The sequence below is a fragment of the Phalangium opilio genome, unplaced genomic scaffold, assembly GCF_054372755.1.
Source record: "Phalangium opilio isolate 3A_F unplaced genomic scaffold, DU_Popi_V2 ptg000003l_1, whole genome shotgun sequence".
NCBI lineage: Eukaryota > Metazoa > Arthropoda > Arachnida > Opiliones > Phalangiidae > Phalangium > Phalangium opilio.
The window spans coordinates 9,238,389-9,253,171 of NW_028324145.1; the positions used below are offsets into that span (position 1 = coordinate 9,238,389).

At 37.1% G+C, this 14,783-nt stretch overlaps 1 protein-coding gene and 1 long non-coding RNA gene across 4 annotated transcripts in view; one reads left to right on the top strand and one right to left on the bottom strand.

Moving 5' to 3' along the window:
- The window catches only part of LOC149717643 (sodium/calcium exchanger 3-like), a 90,896-nt gene that overhangs the window by 47,163 nt on the left and 28,950 nt on the right, over positions 1-14,783 (top strand). The gene's annotated exons all lie outside the window — the stretch shown is intronic.
- LOC149717644 (uncharacterized) lies at positions 1,323-6,735 on the bottom strand. The gene is made up of 3 exons (XR_016367161.1): positions 6,698-6,735; positions 1,513-1,694; positions 1,323-1,444 (listed from the first exon to the last, which is right to left on the bottom strand). It is a non-coding gene; the product is annotated as an uncharacterized LOC149717644 (long non-coding RNA).

Here is a 14,783-nt window from a genome sequence, read left to right on the forward strand (position 1 = left end):
GCCTTGGCAAGAAGAAGACTCGTAGAGTCTCGTATACGTTCTCCATCGCAATTTCATTTATGTATGAGGCTATGATCCTACTTCTTTTATGACTATGAGGTCACGCTCTTCTTCTTTTTTTGGAGGGACATCGGTCTGTACGTGGAATGCCACTATATAGCTGACTTTTTCCTTGTCGTTAAAATATAAATCTGACCCTTTTTCTCAAAGGAAGGTTGCAAGGTGAAAAAGAGAGCATACATTGTGATCTTGTATAGAAATATTCTCCTACTTGGAATATTTAACTTACAATATTCTGGACCTTTCTGCTTGAACTAAAGGGGAGGAGACGTAGAAACTGCCACCCCTGGCGTCACGCTTAATATAGTTGAACTTGGAAGCCAAGTAACATTGACGTAAAGGGGAGGAGGCGTAGAAACCATCACCCGTGACGTCACGTTTAATATAGTTGAACTTGGAAGCCAAGTGATATTGGGGTGTCTGAAGACCTATGAGTGCCGAACCCGAATGTAAACAAGTTCTCTTTGCGTCGTGTGAACTAGTAGAAGTAGGGTCTACGGTTGTGACTAACCAATGAATCGCGAGGAAGGTTTAACAAAGTTTTAAGCCCCTCCCCTTACCTTCAGTCACTTACTAGAATTTGGTTTATTGCTTCTTAAATATTCCAAGTCCAACTATGTATTCTTGGTAGTAAGTTTATTGAGAAGTTTGTAAAAATGTATGAAAGTCTCCATGGTTGTTGAGTCGATAAAACACCCTTACCTTACCTTATTCGTGGTGAATTTGTTAATACGGTGGAAGGCGTAAACTTGGTTAGTAGTGTTTAGTTTAGTTTATATTAGTTTTATCTCTATTACAGCTCTCTCCGCGAAGATATTGAGAGCCTAGGTTAGGAAATATTTATATAGTTCTGTAAGTATGTATGTGCACCTTATCTGGGATTGAGAGAGGAAATTTGTATATTAATTTTGGGGTCTTATCTATGCCGTGTTTATTATATTACAAGTAAAGTGTAGGGGCTGTAGTCGTATTTACTGCATACTTTAAATGTTAAGTATCTTCGTGCAACGAAAATGTTGATATCCAACTTGATTTTTTCCGCTTCTTCGTTATTATTTAATTTCAATTGCTTGAGGTACCTAAATATTTTTTTATTTGTGTTTGGAAAGTTTCTACCCATGGGAAATATTTACAAAGTAAACAAGGCTATATTAATTCCATATTTATTTATTATTTAATTGGATGAGGGACAGGGCTTGATCCTTGAGAGCTTGATTAGTTTATAGGTGACTTTTCTGTTACTAAACCATTTCTTCAAACAGCTCTCATTTCCCATAACTTAAATACGTAAATCTTTATTTCGTTTGGTGAATTTTGAACAACTTCATTTGCGGATAAGCAAATTTTTTTTCATTGATGTTTGAAATATGAAATCAAATTCTGTCTAGTAAAATGTATAAGCTATGAGTTTATAGTAACTGACCTTTTAACCTTTAGATATTATTGGTTTACTTTAGGGATATGAAATGTTTCTATATAGTAGGTATATATATAGTCCGAATTTCAGTGAGTTGAAAATCGAAGAAAGTTTTCATCCAATCCTTTTCTAAATCTTTCTCTATCAATTCTACGTTTGAAAAAAAGTGTTCGTTTGCTTTAACCCTTGGTTCACAAAACGTGAGGAATCGTTTTCTCTATACGAAGAAGATCGAAAAAATAGCCGCCTTAGTTCTTCCGTTATATAGTATCATAAGTCTATAAGAGACGTTCCATCTATAAGTATGACTCTACCTATACTTCGTAATGCTAGAGACTTACAGCTCGAGCTAGTTCGAGAACGACAAGCCAGAATTGAAGTACTACACTCGGTGGTTAATTTTGCAGGACTTCCATCTTCCTATTTAGTCTGTACTAAGCCTTTGACATGCAGCTCTTCACCATGCGTCGCTTTACCTCTAATCTATGACCTACGTCACTTCATGATAAGCTCCAGTTGACATACTTATAGAACATTTCTTATGAACTTATGATAGTATATAGTACAGAAACTTATTTTATAACGTGTATAGAAAAAAAAATAGACCAAGGCACAAGAAATTTTTCATGACCCCCTCGATCCGCTCGTCATTTGTTTGTTTTTCACTTTGAAAATAGACCATTGACAAAGGCAGGGAGGTGAGAAATACCGTTAAGAACCCACTTAATACCCGAGAACGTTTAGGTTTCCATGAGATCGCACAAGGGAACCTACTTGGAATAGCGTCTAAATAAACCTGATATCACGGTATGCGATGCTACGGAGTTATGCTATCTTTGAATGAATGTTCTCGGGTGGTATATGGGTTCTTGTTACGTTTTATTCCCCAGGGTTTACGCTTAGTCAAACATCATCTTGAAACAGTCTTGCTACTTTTTTTGTAACTTTGTTAATGACTAAAGGTTAAAGGACGAATTTCTGCCATATTTTTCCTCTAATATTTGAGAAGCAATACGACGTATGTTAAATAGGGAGCGAAAAATCCAGTATATTTAAAGTTACATAAGAATTAAATAGTTTTTCACCCAATAATAATAATAATGATGGTTTCGTATGCATAATTTTCAAGCTAGGAGGATTCTTACCATTTACACAAGGAGACCAGGGTATTTGGAGGACAAAGTGCAGAGTATTTTGTCCTGACTCGCCTTGTGTAAATGGTTATGGTATGAATCATCTTAGTCTGAAAACTGTGTATTGAAATCTGGCCTTGCACCTGGGGGTATCATGGAAATACATGGAAAAAACCTGAAGTATCAGGGAAATACATGGAAAAAACCTGGAAGCATCAGGGAAATGCGTGAGAAAAACCTGGAAGTATCAAGGAAATACACGGGAAAAACCTGGAGGTATTAGGGAAATACACGGGAAAAACCTGGAAGTATCAGGGTAATACACGGGAAAAACCTGAGAGAATCAGGAAAATACATGGGAAAAACCTGGAGGTATTAGGGAAATACACGGGAAAAACCTGAGAGAATCAGGAAAATACACGGGAAAAACCTGGAGGTATCAGGGTAATACGTTGGAAAAACCTGGGGAGTATCAGGGAAATACATGGGAAAAACCTGAAAGTATCAAAGATCGGCTTCTTCAAAGGTTCTATAAATCCTGAAATAAGAAGTCCTCAGTTCGCCAAGAGAGAAGCGAACGTAAATGTCACACAACCAACCCAGTTATTGGGGGTTCAGTTGTATGGGAACGACGACACCGAGGTAAGAGATAGAGGGTAGTGGAGTTGCGAGAATCAGGACTGAAATCTTCCCAATTTACTTTCGAGAGGGAAATGAGGCTATCGGTTCAATCATAAAAGTATGACGCCGAAAAGAAGCCCCTCCGAATCTAGGCGTCGAGTCTAAAAGCGCTAATCAAATAAGGCATTGATTGTCATTCTTCATACTATGCAAAGTTAACTAACGAGTTACGAAAAGGCCGCCGTCAATAGAAACCTCCTTCATATTTTTTCCTACGGTGTTATTTGAGAAGCCTCATTGCAGCCAAGATGACATTGATTTTTTAACCCATTTTTTAACTTATCCTCCTAAGCCTCGTTAGGCCCGAATTTGTAATTTTTGCTTTTATCTGCACCGGCCATGATAAAGTCTATAGATAAAGATAAAGAGAAAAAAAAACCGATATCAAATTTTTCTCTACATAATTTATAAAGGATGAGGAAAATTTCCTTCCCCGTTTATGAATATTTTAATAAAGGTTATCCAGTTTCCTAAAATTTGAGATGAAAGAAATAGAGGAGCCAAGGTTTACGTTTAATGTAGCCGAAAGTATATTTAGATGTTTAAGAAAGCCTCGAGTAAAGATATTTATAAGGATGAATTTTGAAGTCTGTTGAAGTGTTTTTGATAAAATTGTGGTATTTAATATTTGAAGTGACGCGCACATTTAATAACGCTGTAATTTAATCGTATCAATTTCTACAACGATCAACCACTTTAAGATACTTATTTAAATAATAAAATATCAATTTGGAAACTATCCATCTTGTTGGAAGATCGTAAACACGTTCCAACAATGATATATCTAGCCTATTATCATCTGTACCTTGTACCCTGCACGTAATCGATATTTCTGTGTGTTTTTTCTTTTATTCCATTGCTTCGATAAGTAATTCCCATTTCTTTCTTCCCCTTCGAGCTTCCCAAGCTATCTGTCAGTGGTCGTGGGTTCTCGATTCTGCTCTGAAATCCTCGTACGGCCGATGTCCATCTTCACTTCGCCCACACTTGCGTTATACGTTAGTTTGAGAGGAAAAAAATATAGACAACCCACGAATTTCCCAGTAGACCCAAATCCTTAGATGACCGGCCACGGAGACTCGGTAAAAAAAGTAAAAAAATAACGAGAGAAACAAGCCAATGCTAGACCCTCTATGAAATAGGGTAGAAAACCGTTCATAGGAACACGAAAAACTCTAGGTAGACTTGGAAATATCAGGTAAATTGGTTAAAATCTAAATATCTCAGGGAAGACTTGAAAACATCAGGGAAAATGACTAAGAGCTAATAAAACTGAAAATATACTTGAAATTATCAGGGACATCAGATTTAGAGCAAAACGTTCAGGGAGATTTGAGCTCAAAGCTCAGGGAAATTAGAGCTAAAAACTCCGGGAAATTAGTTTGAAACTAAACAGTATATCAGGGAAAATCATAATTAGTAAAATTCCTAGACAAGGACGAGTAGAACCCATAACATAACCAGATTTGTAGTCGGGAAAATGGACAAGAAGACTTAAAACCTCGAACCAAAAAGATGCCAAAAATTTAAGACACTCCCTTATTTTGTGCCGACCATTCGTAGCCTCGTAGGCAGTTATTATACGACTTTTATCGTATACACTCACTGCTGGACCAAAAACGTAAGTCACTTCGATTTGGAAAGAATCCCTTATAAGATAACTATATACCCTTAAGCTTTCGTTGACCAGTATACCATCTCTCTCATCTTCTTCTCAAGAACTGAGTTGACTTAACGGATTAAGAGATTCGATTTAAGCCTTATGTGGGATTTAGAAGAATAAAATGAAGAACAACAACCAAGCAACGCAAACTTATTTTTATAACTCTTGATTCTCGAGAACTTTTGCCATTTCGAACCCGGGTTGGTTTTTAACACGCTCGCTTACCAAAACCTCTAGCGCAGAATTTTTCTTGCACTTTTCCATATAACGGGGGAAGAAGTCTAAGGAAAATTCTGCTCTATAGTGGCCGGTTTGGTTTTATGGCCAAATTTTGGTCACTCCTAAAATGGGCTCGTATCACGTTATATTATTTTATATTATTTTTTTTACACACAGAAAAACTATCGTATATCGTATAATTTAGCAATAACACTAAGAATATCGTATAAATCTGCTTTGATTTACATTTTGGTTGATAAAGCCGCGAATTCAAGCGTATTTCTTGATTAATTCAAGGTAGAATAATTTTATTTGAATATTTGAATTAGAAAATTATGAATTGGAAATGAGGGCATAAGGTAGAAATTGATTATATATTACGCGCCAATTTGGAATAAACCACGTGACAATTTATACACTGGCGATAAACACGAGCGCACGAGATTTAATATTTAACCCTAATTTATATCCGATAATAATTTCGTCGCGGTTTGCGCTTCGATTCGCTTCCATTACACTTTTCATTTGAATGACTAAATTTATTAAAAATTTATAACCTTTCCAAATAGAGGGTGTGTATGACCAGGTTTTCAAGCGTTATGCAAGATATCTCTCGTATTTCCATACCTGTTGAGGGTAGGGTACACAGACTGTTCGCATTCTCAACAGTCAATTGGCTAGAATTTATTATGGTCTATAAATATCTCGCTGTATTTTCCCACTCGAGTTGAGTCCACTGGATCTTGTAATAGACTGTTTAGAAACCGAGGGGATAATCACTTGCCTTAATTATTGAACGCGCCGTGTTTCGAGGGACGCGCAGTACAGCCACTCGGTGTTGAGTGTCCGAAATCCGTTTACAGATAATTTGGTAGTGGTTATCCCCTCGTCTTTCTTATAACAAAGAGGTACACGTGTAACTTTTAAAAACCCAACCTTTGACTGTGATTACACGTAAACCGTAAATTTAGGTATTGCATAGTGATTAGCCCCTCGTTAGAAGCAACCCTGGGTGGGAAGGGAAAGGAGACGGAAAACTAATTTAAATATGAGTATTCGGGTGACATCAGTCTATAAAATACCCGCCATTAACTAAAGAATGACAGTATTACCAACAAGAAAAACTCTTTAACAGCCCTGATGTAAAAACCCCATTAACGACAGAATATTGTCTACTTGACATGTCAAGTTCATTAATGGAAGCGTAAGTTCATAAGATATGTTACATTATAAGTTCGTCACTGGTTACAAACTGGACCTTGTCATGAAGTGAATGAGGTAGGTCATAGATTTTCGTAAAGTGACGCCTGGTGCATGAGGCGCTGTCAAAGGCTTAGTACAGACTAAATAGGCTCTAGATGGAAGTCCTGTAAAATTAACCATCCGAGTGTAGGACTTCAATTCTCGCTTGTCGTTCTCGAACTAGTTATCTCAAGCTGTAAGTCTCTCAGTAGCATTACGAAGTATATGAAGTGTCATACTTATGAAACATATCTTACAAACTTATGATAGAAGTGTACCTACATAATTTCATCTATAACGGTGTATTGAGGTTGAATCACTCTTGTAGGCGCCGCCTTTTGACATCACATTTTCGCACCCCTTTACTGATAACAAACTTCTTTGTCATGATTAAACTTGACTTCGCTCTCTCGACTCACCGTAACAGACAGACTCTAGTGTTTTGTTTTCTAGGTACCCTTAATTCTTTCCTCCTTGGCTTTACACCTCTTTGTTCTTGACTGTTAAAACAATTTTAAGGTTAAAATTTTACCATAGACCAAGGCTAAACCCTAGCAGAAACGCATTGCGTAGAACAAAAGGTATCCATGCACCTTTTAGCCCTAGTAAAATCTTATCTTAAAAAAAATTGCGGCATAGTGTATTTCAATATGAAGCCTAAGCTATATCTACCACCTTTGTCTACCAGTTCAATTGCAGTGTAAATGAAAGGTGGATAGTAGTTTCGGTGATGCTTTCATAGATAAGGACCATGTTTTCTCCACTTTAGACCCTAACTCATGGCCTTAGCTAGTATTGATGGTGTATTTCGATTGAAAACACGCGCTGCTTTACGTGCCCCTTTCTCCGTTAGTACAACTATAGCGTGAAGGAAAGGTGGATGGTAGTTTCATTGATAAGGCCTATTTTTTCTACCCTATTCATGACCCCAGTGTTGTCGAAAATGGGTACTTCCTATTTGGTAGCTATGGTAACCATTCCGGGCTTCTCCTCAGCGGCAATAGGCCTTGGTTCGTGGCGCGCGGTTAAAGAGGCTTCTGGGACTTGTTTCTATTGTAAACTGGTATGTGTGGCAATGGCACTCTTCTTGGCTGGCTGGCGTGATCAAAAGCGGAAGCGGAAGTTCACTCTATTTAACAGAACACGATGCGGAAAAAGAACTATAAGATAGACCTATATAGCTCTTCAACTTTCGAGGTTTCTAAAAGTAATTGGTCTAAAATATTAAAGAATAGCCCGCCGCGTTCCAACACGTACACGAATAAAAGGAACAACCTTCGAAATTGGGGTGATATTTTGACGCCGCCGAGTTTGGGTGTTGGTTAGCAGCAACTTTATGTTAAGCCTAATTTTTATTCAAAGGAGAACACCATAAAAGTATTTCTACCAAATTCATACGTTCAAGCGTTACCCGATTGACAAAAAGACAGTTTTAACATAAGTTCATAAGATATGTTCCATAAGTTATTCACTGGTTACAAACTGGAGCTTGTCGTGAAGTGACGTAGGTCATAGATTCGAAGTAAAGCGACGGCTGGTGCACGAGGCACAGTCAAGGGCTTAGTACAGACTAAGTAGGACCTAGATAGAAGTCCTGCAAAATTAACCACCGAGTATAGGACTTCAATTCTCGCTTGTCGTTCTCGAACTAGCTCTCTGTAAAGTCTCTAGCATTACGAACGTATAGGTAGTGTCATACTTATGGAACATGGTTTATGCCATAGACTTTTCTTATTTTCATTTTGAGTTCCTTTTGTGTCCAAGTTCCTAAATTTCACTTTTCCGCTGTGTTACGATGATAAAAATAGGTCTTCGCATCATCCAAAATCATATAAGAGACTCGTTTCACTCCGTTTAACACCGAAAAGATAGAAAAAACTTTTTGAGAAAACCTTGGAGTGTCTGGTCGTTTCTGTTTTCCGCGGATTCTGTCGCCGGATTACTTTTCCCGCAATTTTCTTCTTCTTTTCTTTATTTGTCATTTCACGAGACGAAATAAATGTAAGATCTCTGAGTTGAAACAAAATGCGCCTTTTAAAATCTTCCCCAAAACCCTTTAAACACGTATTTTTCCCAGCATTGAGACATATACTTTAAACAAAAAAATGTGGCGAAAACAAAAAAGAAAGTAAAAACGCGTATTGTGTAGAGAAGGAAAAAAGGGTTGCGGAATTCTTCTTCCGCGCCAATAAACCGACAGAAATATTTTTCCATTTTTCCGCCGAGTCTTATTTCTTCATATGTCGTCCCGTTATCTGAGACAATCGCAATTTGCACTGCTGTTAGAGTTGCGGTAATACATTTTTTTCAGTATTGTAGCTTTGAAATCTTAGGATAACTACGATTGAAGAAAGTGTAACTCGAAAGCAAAAAAATGTCTTAAGGTTTTTCGCTTTGCATTATCTAGTTTTGGACAAAATTTTGTTCAACTTTTGATAGTGAATACGTTTCAAGTTGAACCTTAGAGGTATTGGAGTCCTGAATCTTAAAATTTTACTGCTACCCTCGCTTACATTTTATTACTTATATTAACCTGAACGGATTTATATTTATATTTTTTCTCTGTTTTTCGTTTCGAGTTTGGTATCCGTTTTTCTTCTTTTGGTATTACGTTCAGCGAGTTAGTATACTAATGGCAAAATCGTATACCTTATGTAATATAAAGTGCTTGTAGAAGTAACACTAGGTGACGTCGTATCTTTATATTTCATCCCATTCAAAGTTTTCCATTAAAGCATCGCAGTATTAGTTGAAAACGTAAATACACAACTAGCCTAGATATGATTATATAACCATCATCTTTTGGATTACAATTTCTCCCTGGCTACGAACGACACTCTGATATCAGTATTGATAAACTTTTTACATCTCTCTCTAGTAGCCCCTAAAAAGCTACGTTTTCATGGTCGCTTGTAGCGTGTAAATGACTAGCGTGCAAGTATTTTTTGCTAGCGTCAAAGTGCCGCGTGTACTTTACTCGCTCGGAAACAAGCAATCATGTTTTCATGGTAGCATTGAAAATACCCGCTGGCGACATCTAGAGCTTGTCTACTAGGCTTTTTAAGATGGCGGACGAAGAACTACGAAATTTGCTGATTCGAAAGAAAATTCTATTATTATCACTATCAATAATCAAGAGAAAACAAAATATTAAACGACGATACAAAGCGAAACGTTGGTGGGTCCATCCGATATGGCGAAACCGTAAAACAGAGGGGGATTTCGGCTCTTTGGTAACTTCTATTCATTTCGGATTAAGCCTTGGTCATATTATTATTGTTATTTTTCTTTTAACTCAATTTCTTTTTTTTTCAATTCCTTCTTTTGATCCGCCACCGACTTTTAACTGGGTTTTGACATTTTGTACTGTACTAATGCCAGGGTAAAAACTGTTCTTTAAAAATGGCGAAAAAATAAATTTCCTATTGGCTCTTTCTGATCACGTGACACTCACACGCCGCTTGTAACCACCGCTTGCGCGTAAAATATCTGTTTCGATTTGATATCGGCGTGTAGCGTTCAAAAATCAAAGTTTGGAAGCTCACGCTACAAGCGTATGTTTAGAGCGACCATGAAAATGAAAATTCTTGCGAGTTTCGTCCGTTTTTTACTCGCAAGCTAGTCATTTACACACTACAAGCGACCATGAAAACGTAGCTTAACAGTCGTGGAATTTTTAAGACATCAGTGACATTAATAATAATAAATCCTGGATGGAAAAGCGCCGCATTGGTATTTTAGTCACGTTTTTCTTCAGGATCTCATCCTCAGTAGCACGCGCCAAAATTTTATTTCGGAGATATTTCCATCCATATCTAGAGATCTGGAAGGCTTAGGTTTTTAAAGTCATATTTTAATAAAATATAAAGAAAATCGTGGTCGATTCTGTTCTGAATTAGAAATAAAACCCATCATTTTATTTTTTTTTTACACAAGTGATATCATCGGAAACACGCTTAATATATTTAAATAATTTATGTTTGTGTCAGAAAAAAGAAAACCATAATATCAACAAGGAATCTAAATAACAAAACTGTGTTACTCCATTCAGAAAACCAATATTTACTATTCTGTTTGCCATATATAGGTCCTATATATTTTTCATTCAAATAGGGTATAAAACAAATAATTCCTTAAGCCTTACTTAAATCCCTTGGCGTTTATACGGCGTGCGGTCTAGACTGTAAGCCGGTAATAATGATGCGATTTATGTTAGTTGATTGACGTTTCGCTCACCCTTTAAACGTTATCCCTAATGGCGCTGATAATGTTCAAAACATTTTGGGGGGGGGGCGGTTTGCGCACGCCCCATGAATATGGTAACGATTTATGGGACGAAAAGTTCTAGTTCAAATCCACCATTAATAAGTTAAAGCTGTTAAGCCGAGTTCGTTAATTTTTGCTATCAAAACTCGTGAATGGAAATTCAACTCCTAAACTCGACGTAGCTTATGCAAGAAGCAATATCTAGTTTACTAGGGAGAAGGTATAAATTCGACGCTTTTCTAGCTTTATCTCCAGTCCAAAAGTAGGTCCGGAGTTAATCCCCGCCCCTCTAAATTACAACCAGCATCTCATTGGTTCTTGAAAACTCGTGCACGTCAGCGCGACGCGAATGACGAAAATTACAGTATATTTTCCGACTGAGGAGAGGCGAAATAGCCTTTTACGCCCCCCCCCCCTTGTATTTTGAAAGGAGGACTGGGACTATATGGCGCGCGATTACTTATACATCTTATACCTTCTCCCTAATAAACTAGATATCGCTTCTTGGCTTATGAAAATATATCTAGTGCCACAGTAAATTACGTGTCTCCAGGGAAAATCTGTAAAAGAAGAGAATAATATATAGCAGGTGACGTTACCCTTAGATTAGGCCCGGATTTTAGGGTTAGCGAAATGAAAATTTGATGATTGGAAAAGGGGGGGGGGCGACCTGAGGGGAACTCTATAATAAACTCTGACGACGTTAATTCTTTTAATTCTTTACGCTGTGAAATATTTTTCACTTTGATAATATACCACTATCAAAGGTATACCGTAATATATTGTTTTTAATGCCTTTTTTCACCCTTATTAATGGTCCAATTTCACCGTGATAAATATTTTAAATCCTAGTTCCAGTTGTGTGGGGGGTTTTATCTGCTTGGATAGGTATTTCATCCCGAGAGTACAAAATATTTTCTGCTTGATTAGGTTTTTTTAATTAGTTGCAATGTAGCTTTCTACAAACTGTACTTTCGTAATGATATGAGGGAACTTTTGAGGTGGAAATGACAATTTATATAAATGGGTGTGGAAATTCGTTCTGAAATTATAAAAATAAACTGAGATTATTCTTTTATAACTATTTAGCGCAACTTCATTTAATATTCACCCCATGCGTTTTGCTTTTAGTAAATTGCAAGGACTCTAAGGCGCTTTTGGGAAATTTTTGTTATAGTTGCTGATTTCCTCTCTGCATGTAGATTGGTTATAATACGAGAACTAATTAAATAAGTCTAATTTTAAGTTAGGAGAAAACAAATCAAAAATCAAAACCCCTGATGACTAATCAATTTGGAAAATAGAAGCCTTAAGCCTTGGCTTTATTAATATTTAAAGATATTGCATACGTAACACCAAGTGCTATTTCCACGTGCTATACCATTATTCTTAAAATTGTTTCACAAACGATTCAAACTAAATCCAACACCAATATAAAGAGAGTCTGCTTTAAATTTTCAATTATTTTTACGTTTCCAAGGATACGTTTAATTTAAAGTGTTAGTGACATAATTTTCGTCACCCACAAACTTAAAATGCTAAAAAAATCCTTGAAAAATCTAGTTTATTATGATATGTTTACTTTTGTATTTGGTTTCGTAGAAATTTGTAAAATTGCAATCAAAGTTTAGTGTTTGGAAAAGGCCTAGTTAAAATTTTGTTTCGCTTAATGACGTAGTAAGGAGAAACTTTCACTCTAGATGTCGCTCACGTGACGCCTTTAAGTGTCTCAGCGCCGCGTTAAGCCTATTTTATTCAGATTCGCGCGGCATTAGTAGACTCGGGAGTCTCGGGCGCGCGCGCTTGGCTTTTCCGCGAGATGCCGTGAGTGACGTAGCAAGGAGAAAACCCGCCAAAAATCTTCTCCGCAAATTTGCTTTTGCCCCCAAATTTCAAGTTTTCAAAGTGTTTTTTCTGTGTTTTCCTTCATATTTAAATATTAATCAAGCATATTTTTGGAATCAGAAGAGTTTAAACTCTCAAAAAAGTAAGGTTTTCTTTAGATTTGAGATAATTTTTAAATCACGTCGCTATTCCTTTAAGTGCACGAAACTGGGGAATTTCTGGAAATGGAGTGCGAGGGTTAACGGCTAGGCTCTAGTCCACATGTTTCTACGCTCTCTGACTTCACTCTTTCTCCACTAGACTATTTTCCCCTGAGGAGATTCTACGGTTTATTTCAAGTGGAGAAATCTAACCGTTTATTTAACACACGGCCCTAATATCTTAAATGTTTATTTAGTTTTAGTACAGACTTAACCTAGTGAAATGAACTTAATAGAGAAGCACGCGACGCTTTTGGCGTAAATTGTTGCGCGATCCTTCACGTGTCAAGAAAATAGGTTGAAGAGCTCCTGGGTGAGGGCGGGGGGAATGTTATACTTGAATTGCTAGGACAACAGTATATCGTCTTTATCACTTACTTTCTGTACGCCATAAAGAAGATTTTTACTTTTCTGTCCGCCATTTTTCAAGATGGTGGCGGTTTGTAAAAATATTTTATAATATGTGCCTACTACTTATGAGTAACGTCCCTGCAAAATTTCAGCCTTCTAAATGAAGCGGTTTGGACTGGGCATTGATTTAATTTAGATTATAGGTGTGCGGCAGAGTAGACATTTTACAGGCGCAACAACCTAATGTTATTTCTCATAGCCCCTGTAAATAATTTGCCCGCAAGGTCTGGGCTTTGATTACAAGTGAGACAGGATTTTGACTTATACTTAGATATCCATTTGTGTTACAATGGCACTACTGCCACCCTTGAAATTCTCACAAGCTATAGGCCATTTTGATACAAGTCGCGTGCTGTGACTTTTAACCTGTAATTTTAACGGATCAAAGTGAGGTACGAGATAGCGTACACTTCAACTAAAATCGCTCTGTCTGCGCCTATATTAACCTTTCTCTCTCTCTCTCTCTCGTACCGATTCCCTTCTTCCTCGATTGTTGATGGAAAGCCCGGAAGAGTTGGCCGGAAGTTGGGCTTTCCATTCGACCCGTACGCTCTGGCGAAAACCCGAAAAGGGACGGCTCCCGCCGGAATGAGTAACGAGTCGAGAAAACCGCCATTAGGAATCCGTTTAAGACTTGGCTTCGGCTCTATTGCTTTTGCCAAAGCTAGGAGCTATCGTGATGGGGTTTGGTTCGTTCGATGGCCAAGAGAAAGGCCTTACCTACTAATCGCTTTGTTTGATTAAGGCTAAAGTCTCCCTAATGCGTTTATCATGGTCTTTGCCTTTCATTTGGCTTTCAAATCTATTTAATGCGCTATTGTAAGAATGGGTACCTACCAAGTGTTAATAGTCACGGCTCAAGTCGATTAAATTGTTTTATTTGAAGTAAAGACTTGGGTATATGCTCTTACAAAATTATAAGTAGCACGGAAGTTTTTATTAGTTCTCGAGCCACCATTTTTAAAAATGGCGGAGGGCAAACCGAATCCCTAAAGCCATAAAACCCGTCTATAGAAAATAGTTAATCAGTGTACTAAATTTTAATGAAATATCTTAAAATGCAAGGACGTTATTGAAGGAAGAATTTGTGTTACATTTCTGGCCGCCATTTTTCAAGATGGCAGCGGATTTTTAAGATCTTTTTTGTTGCCTGTCTACTACGTAAGAGTAACGTCCCTGTAAAATTTCAGCCCTCTACGCAAAGCGGTTTGGACTGGGAGTCGATTTGATATAGATTAACTCATCCTTGAAAATTGGTGTGCGGCAGGGTAAACATTTCTACAGGCGCAGAACCCTAATGTTATTTCCCATAGCCCCTGTAAATCATTTGCCCGCTATACACTAAAGTTTTTTGGTGAAAATAATCAGTTTACATTTTAGGAAAATATTTTAAACTTCATGATCTTAAAAATAATATTTAATTATAATGAATTTAAAATTTTTTCAGGGATTAACTTAAGATTAATTCTGATTAATTTCATTGGAAAGTTCAATCCTTATCAAATGGCAAGGGTTAAATGCCCTTTCCCAATGCTACGAAATTCACTCAGTGGGAGCTCTATTTCATAGAAGATAAGTTTGATATTGTCCCCGAACTTACGTCACACATTGAACATCCATTTAATTTTAATTATCTTGCATAATTA